Source organism: Clinocottus analis, unplaced genomic scaffold, assembly GCF_023055335.1.
Source record: "Clinocottus analis isolate CAN_PGR_092001 unplaced genomic scaffold, fCliAna1.0.p SCAF_11, whole genome shotgun sequence".
NCBI lineage: Eukaryota > Metazoa > Chordata > Actinopteri > Perciformes > Cottidae > Clinocottus > Clinocottus analis.
Window position 1 is genome coordinate 16,964,225 of NW_027175832.1, and position 17,986 is coordinate 16,982,210.

Here is a 17,986-nt window from a genome sequence, read left to right on the forward strand (position 1 = left end):
TCCTCCCGTTTGTTTCTTCCCCCGTGCTGCCACTTGTGTTCAGAAATCACTGAAAAGCTCACGTGAGTAAGAGAGGGAGACAGAAGTGGGGCAGTTCAAGATGTTTGCCAACATCTTGAAAAAAAAAAGTCCTCATCCAGTGCAGATGAAAAGACCCAATTACAAACTTGGATTTAATTGAAAAAAAGGTTACTCAGATTTGCTCATTTCTTTGCACATTTTTTCGAGCAAATCTCGACAAGAAGGAGATTATAGAAGACATTTGATGCTAAAATTGAGACTTTTATTAAATTTCAGACGATTTTCAAGTCATTTCTTTCAGCGTAAATTTGGATATTCATCAGATTCTGTGTTTCTAATAAGTGTGAATGTTCAGCTTTAAACACAATAGTTGTGTACAGCAGGCCTGTGGCATTCATTTGTTGCCGTGCTGTTAACACATATAGCGGTACGGGTTGAAATGAGTTCCATAAAAGAGGATATAGTCATGGATAACTGGATGCAATAGGATCTAATAGGATGATTAAAAAACAAGAAAAACATTTGTCTCGACTACATTATGTGATACGCTAAAGTCTTTGATTAAAAGTTTAATGAAAGTATTTTCATGCAATTGAATTTAAATGGGATTTCTGCGTTGCTGTAATTGGTCTGGCCAATAAATCACGTCAAAGAGGAGAAGAGCAGTGGCAGACTGCATGTTATTGCTATTTAGAAGCCAGGATCCATCAGTGCCACCAAACCTTATTATTATTCCATATCCAGATCTCTAATATAGAGTGAAAGACTGATTCATTTGATCCTTTATGGTCTATAAATGCCTCATGCCCAATTGCTCTTCTGCATTGATTTTGAGAATGCCATGTGATACGGCCATTTAGACAATTCCCTTGGCTTCTCATTCATGAATTTGACGTACATGTACACGACACATTGGTTTTGCCGGTGGAATTGTGTTCTATACTCGTGGTTGTCTAACATGTTATGTGCTCTACGGCTACTTAGAGCTTCATTAATTAATCCCCATGGGGAACATTAAGAATGCATTACTCTTTTCATGAGTTGAATGTGCATATACATTCATTACCGGGCCTACTTTTCCTCATCTGTACATATACAATGCCATCCATTGTCAGGCATTGTCAGGGCGTGCGTTTTTCTTCCCCTAGAAACAAAGAAACACAAAATGTCTGTGATTCAAATGACAAAGTGAATGTGATGGCTAAGAAGAGGGAGGCTAATTGTAAGAAAGAACAAGATTGAATTAGAAATACAAATAGACCCTGTTGCGTTTGTGTTGAGGCAGCAGGGATTTTTAGTTTAGACACACACAAATATCTGTTGCCACAGCTATATGTTGGGGATTCATACTGGAAATTGGTTGAGGTGGACTGGTTATGTTGAAAAAGACAAATGAGAGGAAGTGGCAGTGGAAGGGTGGGGATAACGTAAATGAGGGATTCAGAAAGAAGCAGATTAGCTCAAAGACAAACATGTCACAGTCAGGGACAGAAGTCTATCAGGCGACAAAAAAAAGGAATTAGAAAACTTGCACGATAAAAAATTCCAATTAAAACGTTATCCTTTTGAATATGGTCTTTGTGGGGCTTTACAAAAAAGATCCAAAAGGAATTTAAACTGGCTGAAGATGTGAGCTCAAAACTGAGCAGTTTTCTTATCTGACCCCTTCCTCCCCCCAACAGATCCCAGAGGGGGAATTCACTTTTCTCTCGGAGGAAAGATGCAGAAGCCATTGTTCAAATGACACCTGTGGAAGCAGATCCCTCCAAACTGCATTTACAAACTATCAGACTGCCGTTAAACTCTTAAACTGTGACAATGACATTCAATTGCTTGACTTTTCTCCTCTTCAAGCTTCACTCAAGGAGAAGAGGCAACTAAAGGTGCCGAGGAAGATTAGAGGGATGACGGCTCGGGCGTTAGTAGGCCGGTGGCTCTGTCCTGAATCTACCAGGGAGGGGGAACAGAGGGACTCCAAGTAAAGAGGGACATGCAACTGATGTATCGGGAAAAGAGAAGAATTTCATGAATGTCAAAGCTCAGTGGCGACGCTGCAAGGAGAGATGGGAAACATCAAAGACTTGTAGAGATGGTAGGCGAATGAAGAGCTAATTCATTATAGACTGCAGGTGCCGTGAGCAGGTGTAGTGAGAATATGAGAGTATACACGGTTATTTAAATATTGGTTATGGACGAGAACGTGTTTTCAAACTGCTCTGAAGGAGATTATTTAAACAGTTTGTAAAAGCTAATATATTCCTTAGTGCATTTTATGTGTTTGTGCATCCATATGACCATATGTGTTCCTTCGCTCTCTCGTCTAAAGAGCTGAGAGGATATCATTTTTCAATTTCATTCATTTTGTGAGGCCCCAAATCACAAATTTGCTTCAGAGGACTTGACAATCTGTTCACCGACTCACGACATCCTCTGTCTCGAAAAGCTAAAACTTTGACGCGGGAGAAAAGGAAAGGAACCGATAAACGAAGAAGGATCCCTCCTCCCTGTAGTACAATAGATGTCATGTGTACAGAACACCCATGATTGTGTTTAAATGGGTCTGATCCTGAATCTGGATTCTTATACTTATTATGCATTACTTGCATCAACATATTACTTTACAGTTTGTATGGTGCAAGCAGTTGCCCATCTATTTAAGCAGGAGAACTGGAGCATTAGCATTCTGTTCTGTCCACTTGGCAAATGTCTGCTTCATTCTCGTTGCTCCACGGCAAAGAGCCGAGCTGACAGCTGCTCCGCAGAGCTGAGGGGAACTGCAGAGTCGGGGGTGATAATTGTCTCTGGCTTCATCCCTGCATCCCTTTTTTTTTCGAAATCAAAACATTAATTAGTGCAGCTTTAATGTCTCAATGGTGTTTAAAGACTGTTTTAAATGCTGTTCCACCCCACCGTGATTAATTGTATGGGAGGGAATTCAGGGTTATTGAAAGCCCTTGCCACGGCATTTTCAAATGATATTGACAGCATTTTAAATTGCCGTAACTTCACTGAAGGCCTTTGTTTTGCTTTCCAAAAGACCTCATCAACCGCAACACTTTCATTCTTACTGTAGATGCTCACAGGGGTTAAAACCACACGGCTTTTGTTTTCAATGATGCCACCGGTTACCTCAAATCTGATCAGGGACATGAAGCCCCGCCCCATATTCCCCATTCCCCCTTCTTACGGATCCCTTGATCGTACCACACCCCTCTTAACTCGGCCTCCGTGCCACCCGAGCACTTGTCCCGGTGATGGATTGTAACATAATTGACTGTGCTGCCACCTTTGCAAGCTTCATGATGAGGATTCAGCTGCTATTCCAACTCCATCCCTCCTTGTGTCACAGATATGATCATTAAGTATCACATAAGACACTATGTAGACTCACAGCAAGGGAAGAGATTTAAAACCATTCATAAGTAATTTAAGCCTGAGAGGCATTTCGCAGTAATCTCTTCGTGACTCAGACATGAACTGGCAGCGGGACGTTCAGTATATATGGCATATGGCTGATTCACAGAGCCCCTTTGAGACCCATGATATCATGGAGATTAACGTACTCACTATATGAACAAGGAACGCTGCAGTCCGCTTGCACGAAGTATACATGTCAAGTTCAATAAAAACATCATATTTATGAGCTAATGTATTGCCACAAAACCATTAGGCTACACATGCACTGTTTAAATTTCTATTTGCGTAACATTATTGAAAGGTTTGCTGAATAGTAATAGATTCAGATTACGGATCAAAAAAAAGTACAGAACATTGAATTTGTGCTGGTAAAAACACATGGTTAAAGAGGATTTGCTGCGAATAACCATTAAAATGTGACAGGTCATGGGTTAGGTGAAGGCCTGCACTCATTGCAGGAGGGAGAGTGATGATGCAATTATTCATGCATCCTCATATTGCATCAGGAAACTATATTGGTATTACAGTGGGCTCAACTGTCTGTATGATTATCAGCGGGCCCACCTGTCGTTGTTTATTTGAACATGTAAATGATTTCCTCCACGAGGACGCACATTAAATATAAACCGCATTAAAACACAAGAGGGATCAGCTTCATGGAGAAAACTACGGATCAGATCAGTCTCAATATTAATGCATGCACACAGAAGGATTCAGAAATGTATTCCGTGAGAGTGTAGCTTCATGGCGGCGCGCTTGTGTGATTGGTTGAAAATTGAGGAGACATCTGATTGGCTACAGATAGTTAGTTTCCTGTTTGTGAATCTAGCGAGTCTCAAAAAAAGTTCACACATGACAAACATGTTGTAAATGGACGTTCAATAGTTTGTTTCACAATACATCAACCTCCATACATGTTTCGAATCCTTTTAAATCCATATATTTGTGGATTGAAGGAAATATACTGTACTTGGGAATCCATATGTGAGTTGTGTTTACATCAACCTTTTGTGTATGCATTGAATGAAATGCTGTTGTGGTGAGACTTTCAAAGTAAATCCCATTTGTGAAGCCCTCTGTGTGCAATCCTGAATACTGAGAGTGACAAAGTGTAAAGGGAACACGCATCAATTCATCACACTGATCCAACTCTGAGAAATAGCCGAGATTGTGAAAACATCTGCATTCATGAGAAGAATAACATCCCTTGTGTGCAAACACTAGTTGCTACAATTCCGAATCAGAGGAGAGTGCCAAAGGTGTCTCTCCTGTCTTGGAGATAAATGATGGCTGCATTATAGTGAGAGGTAGAGGGGGAGGATGGATTGAAGGGAGACAAAGAGCATCATGGGTAGTATCAATCATGCCCTTGCAGAGCAGTGCCTGCAATGTGGGAGGAACAAACAAACTGTTTAAGAGAAAATGTTAAATGTGCAAGCCTCTTTTAATGAAGCAGCCGTCACAGGATGCTCAAAAAACATTTATTCATAGAATGTCACATTCTAAACGACATGAAAAGGTTTCAAGAGACGTGTTGCATGTTGTCTGCATTTTGAAGTACTCATTTCGGTCCTACAGTTTGAAATACAGGTGACAGCTTTTTTCCCCAGAATAATCATAAAACAAAGCCCGAGGAATAAAGACACTCAAAGAAACATTTTCAGTCAACAAAGTGCTTGAATCCTTATTGATTCAGACAGTGTTTACTCATGTATTACGTCACAGTTTCTTATCAATGCAACTGTTCCTCAGCCGGCAATAAACTTCCACGGGGATATTTTGGGCACACTCTCTGGTCCCTGGAAGTCATTGTTAAAATGACCCCTGCTGAGCCACAAGGTAGTGCAGGTGAAGAGCTACGGATTTATAGATTGCATCAGGTGACCCCTGTAATAATATTTACAATGATATTTAACCAAATGAAGGTGTTCCCCTGCAGAATCACAGTACTTACTAGCCTCCAGTTCAGTAACACAACATGGCATATGGAAGTGAATATGGATGAGGAACTGAATGTAAATGGGCTCTGCATATCTCTTGTCTTTTTGGAAAGAGAGAGATGTCTCTGGCTCGTGTCACTCACACACTGATGATGTATTCCCAGTAAAAACGCGGTTGGGTGATAAATGGATCATCTATGTATATATGTATATATGTATATATATTCCTTCCCCCCGTGTCTGACCCCCATCTGTACCTTCAATATTTTTCTGTAGAATCACTTTGTCCGATTTGTTCCTTGGTAACTGCCCTTGATTTTGCATTCGTATAACATGATTATTTTAAAAATGCAATGTTGGAAACCTATGATTAGCTGCAGAAGTGAACCCTCTGTGATGAGCGTGTTTCACTTCCTGAGGGAAGCGGTTCAGTACTGTGTGTCCTCTGCTGCATTCTGCGCACATAGCGTCTCTCCCCGACACGAGCCGGGCATCTCCGGGGAGGCTGACGCCCGAAGGCAGAGACTTTTTCTTCTTGTGGTACTGATAGCACATTGAAAACAGTACAGGGCAGATGGCAGGGGATCACGATCCAATATACTGCATACCAGGGTCTGAATTGTATCCGCGCTCCCTTTTAATGATATGTTCAAACGAACAGACGAGTCGTGAACTGTTTTACAGCCGGAGATATAGGTGGGATTGTTTCCCCGTCATCTTCAGCAGCCAATCGTTTAAGCGAAGACTGTGTGTTTTTTTTTTTTGATAGCTTGAACTTTGTGCTGATTATTATACAATATTCACATCGCAAGATACAAAGTGGAGAAAAGTAACTAAATGTCTTTAAGGGATTAGATACTTCACCAAAAGACCACCTGTCGTCATTTATTGTTGTTCAATACCAACAATCCAATGTTAAAAGATATATTACAGATGTTTTTGAATTTTTTTAGGTGTATTTATTGTCATATACATTGTTAACAGAGTTACTTCATACAATGAGAAGCGTATTTTTCCTCCTTCCACACAGAATTGCAGTCACTTAAAACTTTATTTAATAATAATTTAATAATTACAAACACAAACAAGTGCAATAATGGTAAAAGTAGAAGACAAAAGTGTGAAAAAGGGATTCAATTACACGTCAAATTTTTGCGGGGCACAGAATTGTCCGTTAAGGCCACAAAAACACAATGTTAGATTTATAAAAAACATTATGGTTGGTCTTCAAATGATTCCATGCAAAGCCCTTTGGGACACGCACACCATCCTCGTGGTTGAAAGTCCCCTCCACCTCCACAACCGCCACCATAAGTAGTCTTCGTCGATATTCTGACCGTTGCATACCGTCACGTGGATGTGTTCAATGTGCGTGTACGCCACGAAAATGATCCTAATTGACTATTTATGGCATTGTTTGTGGCGACACGAGAACAAAGAAAGAAGCTAAAAAAAACACACAATACAAGTCCATGTGAACAAAACCAAGAGATTGCAGTTCGTGCCCGTTTCACAACCCGCCACGGTCGTGAAACGGGGCTGAAATATAGCCTCCTGTCTGATCCCTTTGATAGCGACATTCTGCCATCGCGATCCGGTCAAATATCCGGCCCTCGAATGGTCAACGGCTTAATCATAGTGGAAACCTATATAATTGAAAATCGTGATTAAAAAGCTTCTCCGTGAATTCCCTGCAGTCGGGTTTCTTTTAAAAGAACAAACACAGCGTGCCTGAGTGGATAAAAGACGGTGGGGACAGGCTATTGAGCGGAGAGGTAAAAGTCTGTCGTACTCTCAGGATGGAAGAATACATATTGATTGGAGCATCTTTCGGCTCGCTCATTATACTTTCTCGGCAGCCGAGAGAACGCTGCGAAGATTCGACACCTGGGAAAGAAAACCTGCGTAAATGAAGGTTGAACAACCTCAACACGAAGAAATTAGGAACAATAGCACTTAGCGGGGAAGAAGTTGACTGAGCACAACGCAAAGGACTCCCACGCACTTCAATTTGGATTCCAGAGTTCTGGCGATGAAAGAAACGGTGAAGAGATGTGGCATGTTTAGCGCTCACAAGATGGCCCTTCTCTGTCTTTAACATTGGAGCCACTCGTTCGGTCTTTCAGACACTCAGAGGAGCTTCTACCAGAAATCCTCTTTAAATCGTCCTCTTCGCCGTGAATGTGTGCAAGCGAGCGGAAAAATCTCCTGAATAATGACATATGGTCAAAGGTTTGAGGAAGGCAGAATTGCTTTTGCCCGTCGTGTGACAGCTCGGGGCAAAGGGATCGGCTCCATTATCCGTGATTTAGATGGCGAGGACCTCGGCCTCATCCAGCCACTGCTTTATTACGGAGAAGATGCAGGATGTGAATGCTGTACGCGTGGACGTCTGCGAGATTGGATCCCAGAAGTTTTTGTATGTTTTTATTTATATAATTGCTTGCGGGACACTTTTGTTGGAATACGATTACCAGTGGTGGATCAATAAGAACGATAAGTCATTTTGCCTGAAAACCATTAGAATAAATACATTTTCGAAAGGACAATTGTTGTTTTAAGTTTGAAATCATCGCCAACCAATGTAAATGTTTGCATGTGAGGTATACAATGAATACTAATCACGTTTAAAAAGTTTTATTTATATCTTTTGTATACCATCAATGACATTTGCGTTGGTATAGCTGCCCATTAAAAGTTTCTTGTGGAGTTTTTTTTATGAACAAACAAAGTTTATGTTTTACATTCTGTACCATTCATAATGCCTTTTGAAGTCAAACAAAAGTGTTGAATGCATTTCTTTCGGATGACAAATAGAACATAACTCACAATAGATGCTTTTGTCGTCGACTGTGTCTGCTGGATCTGTTAGTGCCAAAACATTGGCCAAGATAACTTTATATTGTGAGAAATATGTCTATGTCGTATAACTGGTTGGAGCATTTTTTTGCATGTTTAAACTAATAGTTGCACAACATGAATATGGATTCCTATAATTCTAGTTATTCTGCAGCAGTGTTTTAGGAAGCGCATGAACTTTTTTACAAACCCACAAACCCACGAAGGAAAGCAGGAACGCTATGAGTCGTCTGATCCTTCTGGTAGCGGATATTCGTCATTCCCTCTTCACTGATGATGCGTTCAGACAACTGTGCAAATATTCCTCCAGAGTAAAACACTGCGTTAACCAAAGACCTCTAACAAGGACAAAACACTAGATCTCAGCCCATCCGGCGCTTTACTACAAACCAGAGAAATCAGCTCAGCTCATGGCATTTAGTTCTCATTCCCTCAGACTTATTTCTGTCCCCGTGGCGCTCATACATTGCAACGATTATGTTCGCGGCGCTTCGCCTCGCACCTGGGAACACGCCGCATGGCCAGGTTCTCCGGGAGAAAATAGTTCGACAAGATCCCGTGATCGCGCCTCACGCCGAGTGACGAGCAGCAGCAGATGTCTCAACTCCCAAAAGGTTCGAAAGAGAGCTCCGGCGGCATGATGGTACAGCTTAATCTTCTTAGTTTCATGGACCAGAGAGGCAGAATGCGGCATCATTGCCGCTGAACTCAACCGTGAACTCGGGTGATATCTGGCTTTTGCTGTTGCGCCGTGTTGGCCTTGAGAAAACACCCAAGCGGGGGTCTGAAAAACCGACAGGTCGTGCGGCGCCTCACAGCGATTTTGAACTTTGCGACATGGGTGACGCAGACCGCGGTCGGGGAAAGGCCTTTGAACCGGAAGCCCTTTCCCGACCGCGATTAATCTGAGGCAGCGCGAGTGACGAACCCAGCCATTCTGCAAAGGCACCCAGACCGCGTCGGTCTCGCTCGCTGTATTATGATGAAGCTGGCGGATGGAACCAGCCTCTGGGAAATAAAGTGGCTGCCATCAACATACTTCTTCATTTTCAGTGAGTGATCGTGCCAGCTCACGCAATTAGCCTCACAGAACGGCACTTTTCTTATTGTGCCGTATGAGAGTTTCCGCACAGCACAGCAGCCTCCCCAGCCAGGGAGGTTTGGCTAAGTGAGTTGCATAACTTTGGATAAGTAGAGCAATATATGTTCATGCTCTCCGCGGCAGCGCACACCTCCTCTCCATTTCATAAACACAAAGTGAAATTAGAAAAGACTGAGTAGACCTCTGTAAATGAAACCAAGCTTCTTTTGTGCTGCCAGCAATAGGTTTGAATAATAATTGTCTTTCAAGGAAGAGCAATCTCCAAAATGCTGTTTTTTGAAAATGTATTATTAAGTTCAGTGTCCTGTTTTATTAGATGCTTCCTTGAGGTTACAGAAGGCATCAACAACGCAGAGTCGATTCAGGCTCATTTGAACTGCAAAGAGAGGCCATTTGTTCTTTCAGAGGAGCCAGTTCAATTAACACCAGGATATGTGTGAGGAAGTGAAGTCAGATAGTTCCTTTAAAAGTATGTCAGAGGTGTGAAATGTGGCCTGTGGGTATCTTTTCACAAGCAAATGTATTTATATTTGAAGCACTTTTGAATAGAAAGTGGAATACACAAAAAAAAAAGCATCACCATGAAGTTCAACATAATTGTCTTTTTTTATGTACACATTATATCAAATACATCAAATAAAAATGGATTTTGCGATTTGGGGCTATTTTGCTTGATTATCATGTCCAGTTTTAGACGAGTGGAAAGAAAACCACCAAAATACACATTTATGTTTTTTTATCTTACAACTTTCTCTATTTGCGTCTGTGGAGTTCTTCTTTTTTCGGCAAAAGATAGCATAGCACCTCATTAGCATATTTAAAATCAATTTGTAAAGCATATATTTGTTTTTGCCTAGCGACTTGAAAAATGCATCAAATATTACAAAACACATCGACAAGGCCGCAGATGGGTTGTTTCATATATCACTCATAGCCTGATTCATAGAACAGTTTATTCCTAAAATCATGGGAACACTTTTTTTTTCTGGCTTCTGACAGATTTTCTGATTCATGAAGTGATACAAAGAGCTATCCAACATTTATTTCACCAAAAACTGACTCTAATGTGTCGACAAAATGAAAGCCGCTCCAAAGCTTCATTTAATATCAAAAACACTGCTTTCACACGAACGCATGATTGCATGTCATATTTCTAACACCATTCAACTGCAAATCCTCCTCATAACACCAGAATTCAATATTTGGCATCAGACAACTTCATGTTCTCAGAACAGATATGAGTATATGCAGCACGCGCCGAGATCGGAGTCTGATTGCAAATATGAATCTGTTGTCTGCAGTGAGAGTCTAGTAGCAGCGGAGTGGAAGGATTTATTCCAATGAGAATAAACCAGTGACACGCAGACAGGTAGCATCGTTCTTGTGAGGTCTGCTGAACGACTCGAAGAAAATAAAGGGCTTTTTCAAATAAATAAATAAAAAATAGACTGCAGCCGACATGTCTTTTCTCATTTTCACCGTAATAACTCACACTGCGGATTCTCAAGAGTCCCGGTAATAACACAAACTACTAAAAGTCTTTCCAGATCATGCACTTGAGGGCCACATTGGAACAAATAGAAACACTTGGATTAGCCTCACAGTGACAGAGAAACAAATACGTACGAACACACAGACGAGGGCATGCATGGACACACACAAACAGCATAAACTGGCATAAAAAGTCAAAGCTTGAGCTGAACTTTGGAATATATTTCTTGGGGTGAAAGCTGGAGGAAGCGGGTGAACATTATTCTCTCTCCACCCACATAGAGCAGCCTCATTATAGAGTTGCTCGCTATACCCACAAACACTGTGTCCTTCTAGGAATGTCAATTCCCTCGCGTTTTTTCCTCCTTCTTTTCTTCTGTTTCTGTTTCATGAGCTGAACAACGTCAGGCTGGTTTCTCTTCAACACCACAATATCTTAAAAAAAAACACACACACACAAATTACAATCGATACTGCAAGTTGTTTCTCGTGCATCGTCGGTGATACGTGTACGACGACATCGTCAGCAATCAGTTGTGTTCTCACTCACAGTGCGGACAGGTGGAAAATTCAGTGTACAACAAAGTGATGTGAGACACAAAGGCAGCAACAATACTACAACGCTGTGTGTTTATCTGCTGTGCAACAGCATGGATGTGCGGCGTCTCCGGGTTGACCCCTTTAATGACCCGCTCTGGTAAATACTATAAGGAAGGTATGGTATTTTCTTCCATTCACCCTTTATATACTGCACCGACAGTGATAACACACTGCGTTCGTCACGGCGGGTACTTGCGGAGACACTAGTTCATTTAGTTTAGCATTTTAATTGCACCGCAGGCCTGCCTCAGCCCCCAGAGAGGTCATTAGCAGGCGTTTAACATCGTGCAATGAACTGCAGGGTTTCACCACTGCTGTATGACGACCGTACCACGTAGTTCACAGAGGCGGTCAAAGGTTTTCCTCCTCGAGGCGTGTGTTCGAGTGCTCTGCGACGCAATGATTTCGGAGAGTGGGCCATGTCTGACAGCAGGAGTGCGTCGGCCGACCGGACTCGACCGCTCTCATCCTCCGCCGAATCGAGCCGCGAGTCAAACGGCTGCGGTGAGCAGGGCTGCGATTGCCGAGCTGCACTTCCAAGCGGCTCCGAGCGTCCATTAAGTCGCCTGGAAGTCCAAGCGCCGCCGTGCGCGAGGAGATTTATTCGGCAGCTGTCGTTTCACTGAGGACGTTGACTGGAACCGAACTCCTGCGTTCATGCCAAGCTTCTCCGGCTGACTCATGAGAACGTGTTGCCCTTCTGTACTGTGGGGAGTCATGTTACAGCTTTATAGAATCCTGCCAGTGTGCTGCATAATGCACAGCGGGTGTGTTTTTAAAAAAAGAATATTGCACACAATACATCACTGCGACATTGTTTACATTATCCAAACGTATTGCTTTGTCGTGTCTCGTGAGGTTTATTGTTTTGTAGATTCTTCAGAGGCTCCGAGGGGTTTTTTTTATGCCCCCAACACTGTTGCCTCATCCCTGCAGTGGGTTTCTCCGAGCCGTACCCTCGCTCGGAGCCACTCCTTCATGATCGGATATTCTTGTTATTTAGAGTTTAGAGCCAGCTAAAAGGAGAAAAAGGGCCTTTTTCATTCAGCATAAAGGCTTACTTGGAGAAATGAAATTCATTTGATGAAGGTCATCTGGACTCAACAGGAAAGGGCTTCCCCTTCAAACGGCTTTTGCATCCATTTCAGCAGCTTCAGAACAAGTGAAAACCAATAATAATCACAAGTTGCATCTCGGCCCACTGGCCACCTGATTAGTCATCGCGGAGCTGGCTTCTTATCCGCAGCCTGTACTTAGAATGAGGCATTGAATCACCACAGTAATCCCACGTAAAATCAACATCTTTTTTTTTTTTTTAAATCCGCACACAACCCTTGGCTAAATTCCGTTGTGCGGGATGCGGCTAAAATGCGAGCGGGTCTCGAAATACAGGTTTCCACATCTGAGCATCATTGATGCAAGCTTTAAGTCCTTGCAACCCTGATGGAATGTCCCTGATCTGTGCTCGGAGAACACTTTGTTGTTCAAACAACGGGTGGAGGTGACTAAAAGCATGAAAACACACTGTATGCATCGTGTAATATATCATGTCGGCAGAGGAGAAAAGTATCACGTTTATCCCTTGATCTGTGAATGTGCTCTTCAAGCAGTGGTCATCACTGTGATGTGTAATTCCTGTAACGATGCTCAGTTTGGAGCTCAAAACTAGGATGTAATTCTAATGCAAAAAGCATAGATGAAACAGTACAAGACTATTTATTAACACTATACACACGCGTGTGTATAGTGTTTGTGGTTGCAAGCACAGAGGTAGTTTGGATTTATATGATTTTGGATGGATTTTTGTTGGCTTTAAATTCACATGTATAATTTAATGGACATATTTTAGGGCGTATTTAATAATTATTATTGGACAGAGTCTTTTTCTTAACGTGTATTTCTGTTTGATTTTTTCTCCATCTTAATGTATATTTGTCTTTTTTTTTCTCCACCCAGGAATGACCTGAGATATTAAATATCAGTACAAGCGGCAGAAAACAAATATATTTTTGTTGTCAATGAAGATTTTACTTGTCTGGTTTAAGACTTTACTATTCTCGTGAAAATCATAGTTGCTCTCCCAGTGGTCTCATCTGGTGGCTGTTGTTGTTTACTTAGCAGCTCTTCATTCATAATTTGAGTGCCTGGACTGTATTTTCGTCATTTTTTTGGTGGAGAATATATTAAGTCGTGATATCTGAGGGATGGTGTTGCACTGTTTTGAATCGGGAAGATAGTACAAAGATGCATCACCCTCCCACAATTATTGTCTGTCCCTTCGACGGCAACTTAACCTTTTTTTGTTGTTGTCATATACGATCTCAAACAGCACGATATAATAAAGTTCGACCTCTGCCTCCAGCCCACCCTAAGCCTTATGAGTAGTGTGCTGCTGTAAAGCGCCCAGGGGTTTAGTGTCCCGCTCAAAGATGAGCCGGGATGACCCTTTCCTCCCTCGAGCAACAGCATGCCGCTACATGCTACGGACCGCTTCTCATAAACTGAATGAAAAGGCTTTAAAGACTTCTTTTCAATTAAACATACTTAGCTTATTATATATGCATTGTGTGACAGCACAAGACAACATAGAACTATTCTTCGCATGAAAGAAATATGCTTTTTTTCCATCAACAAATCAAAGTCCGGATGAGAGCATTCCTGTCCCCTCCCGCCACTCAATGCAGCGCGGGTCAGATGAGGCGCTGTGGGAGAATTCATTAACTTAACGTGGCCAAGTCAACATTTAGATGCTGGACTTAGCACTAATGTGTTACACGGCGCTGGGTACGTGACCTGAGAGCACAGGCTGGGGAAATGAGATGGAGGGCAAGTGGAAGCTGAGAGGAGCTCCGATCGAAAGCCTCACTCACGCTGGTGAAAAGGTCACGTCTCCAATGCAACAGGTAAACAGCCAGGATATTAAACCCCGTTATGAGGCACGTTTAATCTCGACAGCTTTAAGGTTTCAGAGCCAACATTTTGGGTATTGATGCACTGATCATTTTTGACTGTGTACGTATACGTAATTTGATTTAAGAGTTGTATTTTTTTTTGTCTGTCCATGGCCATTTAATGCAGAAACTGACAAGATCTGAAATGTATAAGTCACTGATTCCATTTCAAGTTCAAATATCTGTCCATTTGAACATGTGTTCAAGCCATTGGATGCATGATGTAAAGTGCTGCATTCTACGACGAGAGGGTTTTGGTGTTGAAGTGACTCATACTGAAACTCTTAAATCGAACAGAGTGGCAGGGAAATGGTCGGGGGGCATCACAGGCTGACACACATTCCCCGGCTGGATCTGCACTCTAGTGAACAGAGCGGTGCATTGTTAGAGAGGAGGGTCACTCAACCTTACCGTAATTGGCAGTTTTTGGGGGGAGAAAGTGTTGAAAGAGTGTTGAAAGCTCTGAATTTCATTCTAATTTTGATTGTTGTCATAATTGTTTTCACATTTTGAAATCACAAATAGGCCTTTTATGTTAAAGGTTAAAGCAATTCATCCATCCTTCACTTTTCGAAGCTAATGTCACTGAAGAGTGAAATCAGGCTCTGCTGACTGAGTGTGTGGAGTCACACTACATTTGGGAAAAAAAAAACAAAACATTTCAGCATTGCTGATGGGAAGCCTTTTAACCACAACTCATGCAGAAATTGTATCCGTCATCCAAGAAGACTGCCCTCCCCTCATAAAATAAAGCAAAACACACTTTCTGCCATTTGTTTAAATGCTACTTACATTTAAGTTTTCAGAACAACTGATGTTTTATGTGAAAAATAATGGCTGTTCTGTCTAGGAAGCAAAAGTTGGAAAGTTGGAAAAACAAACAGAAACCACGGCCTGCCTGAAGACCACAATGTAAACAAGCTTTTGGGAAACTTTGTTGTGTTCTCCTCGGCATTTTCTCATGAATATGTACTTGTGTATAACCTGTGTTATACATATTGATATATTGTGTATATGTTACACAAATCAAGGAGTGCACACAATCTCAGAGGATTCTGACTTTGTCCAAAAGCTTTTTAACTTCCTGCTCTTGGAAATACGATTAGACATGGAAAATATTCTGACGCTGACAACTAAGGAGGCACGACCACCTTCACAAGGCTGTTTTCAGGTGATCTGGTTGATTGGGCTTCTTCACAGGAATCGGTGGGTGTGTTGACCGCGCTGAGTGACACCCTGAACCTCCCCGTTTGCTGTGTTGATCCTGTTAGAGCGGGACAAATTACACCTCGGTCATTCGTATTTGGAGTGAAGATTTATGATCGAAATAATTCCCATCACAGCTCCAGCCCTCCTTCCACCTGAGCAGAGGTCTAATCAGACAGAATAACTGAACACACCTCTGTGGGCATTCAGCGCCTTCCGGGAAATGTTGTGATTAGGCCAATATGCAACTTTAATTACAGGTTGGTGGTAGGATAGCATGTGCTCCACCTCCATCTTCCACCTTGGAGTCCACCCCCTACTTCCGACTTTCTTTAGATAAATGGCACTGTATGTATAGGCACTGAATGCACAGCACCACAGGCACCATGTGTGCTCAAATATCCCTGGGTAAATGCTAACCTATTAGTATTGCATTGTGAGTGTGTGTGTTTGCATATTAGTAGTTAGCATAATGTGTCATACGGAATTACGTAGCAAAAACGTAAGAAGCAAAATCAACGAAAGGATTCATCACTATAGTTGATGATGATTTTCGCCAGTGTGTTATTAAAGTATTTTGCTTTATCCTGTAGAAATGATGATAGTAGGTTTTACGTGTTTTTTTTTTTTTACCGGTGACGAATGGATTAAAACATTGGAGACATTCTGCACTGTCAGATATTCGCAGCCTGCTTTGAAACTCCAAGAAATGTCCCACTTTTGTGCCAATTTTCCCTTGTGTTTTAATCCCCGCTTTGTTACCTACACACATATGTTTTTCTTTTGTGCAGCTCAAACAAATACCTAATTAGAATTCAACCGTCAGTCTCTGCCCACAGTACTCAAATATGAGCCAAAAGGAACGCGGTGAAAGACGTTGTCGCTGTTTTTCTATAACTCACGTATTACATGCAAGGATTAGGCATTGTGAATGTGTGTGAGCGAGAAGAGCTGTATGCTTGTTAAAATAGTTTGCAAGAGCACAGCGGGTCCTTGGGTCACATTGACACACTTTGGGTATTGTTGAAACAACATCGTGAGGTGCAGATTTGTCCAATATGGATGCAATTCTGTTTATATTGTCAATACTATCTATCATATTACCATCACACTGCACTTTAGCTGCTTCTTTTGCACTCTGGAGGGTTGCAAACTACATTTCATTGTCACAGTACTTGTACTATGTGCAATGACAATAAAGTTGAATCTGAAGTCATGCACGGCATGTTCATGAAGGATACACACACACACATTACGTCTTCATGTATCTCAAAATCTGCTTTGCTGTATGTATCTTGGAAAAAAGCTCGAATTCCCTTTTTTGGATATAGTCCTTGATGAATCCCATGAACCTAGTTGACTTAATATCCTCACATTTGAGAGGTTTTAGTTATAACTTAATGCTGGATGGACCAATGTCTTTATAAACTTTTAGTTAGGTGATGACTCAAGGGTGTAACTACACTGCCTAGCCAAAAAAAAAGAGTCTCCACCTGGATTTAACTACTACTGCCTACTGTACAAGCCTGTGGGGGCAGGGCTATAATCTGGGGTTACTGCAGTTGCTCAGGTCGAGGTTCAGCAACGACCAGGTTTTTTCCATCAATGGATTATTTCTTCCCTGATGGCACGGGCATATTCCAAGATGACAATGCCAGGATTCGTCAAGCTCAAATTGTGAAAGCGTGGTTCAGGGAGCATGAGACATCATTTTCACACATGGAGTCCAGACCTGAACCCCATTGAGACTCTTTGGGGATGTGCTGGAGAAGGCTTTGCACGGCGGTCAGACTCTTCCATCATCAATATAAGATCTTGGTGAGAAATTAGTGCAACACTGGATGGAAATAAATCTTGTGACATTGCAGAAGCGTATTGAAACAAAGCCACAGCGAATGCGTGCTGTAATCAATGCTAAAGGCGGACCAACGAAATATTAGTGTGTGACCTTTTTTTTGATGGCGACTTTTTTTTTGGCCAGGCAGTGTATATGTATTGCACAAATGGCCTCAAGATTCTTTTTTTTGTTGTTGTACTCTGCTGATTAATTACTTTACCACAGCATAACATTCAGGCTTCAGGCATCCACAATCTGTCCATGTTCATTCCATAGACTGTCTCTCTCCCACGCCTCCATTGGAAACCCCTCTGCCCATAAATAAAGCACAACAGGAGGGATGGGTGGCAGGTGCGTGGGATGTCAGAATGACAAAGCCCATGATCTGTCCGTCCGGTGTGTCGCCCCTCTTTCACCTGGTTGCTGCAGCGCGCGGACGGATGAGCAATTGCGCGCCTCTGATTGGCCAGACACGCGCTGGGCTCTCTCCACTTGTCATGACAGTTGCTCAAATTCACAAGCCCGTGAACACCGCTGGGCTCAGCGCGTGCATCTCTGCTCG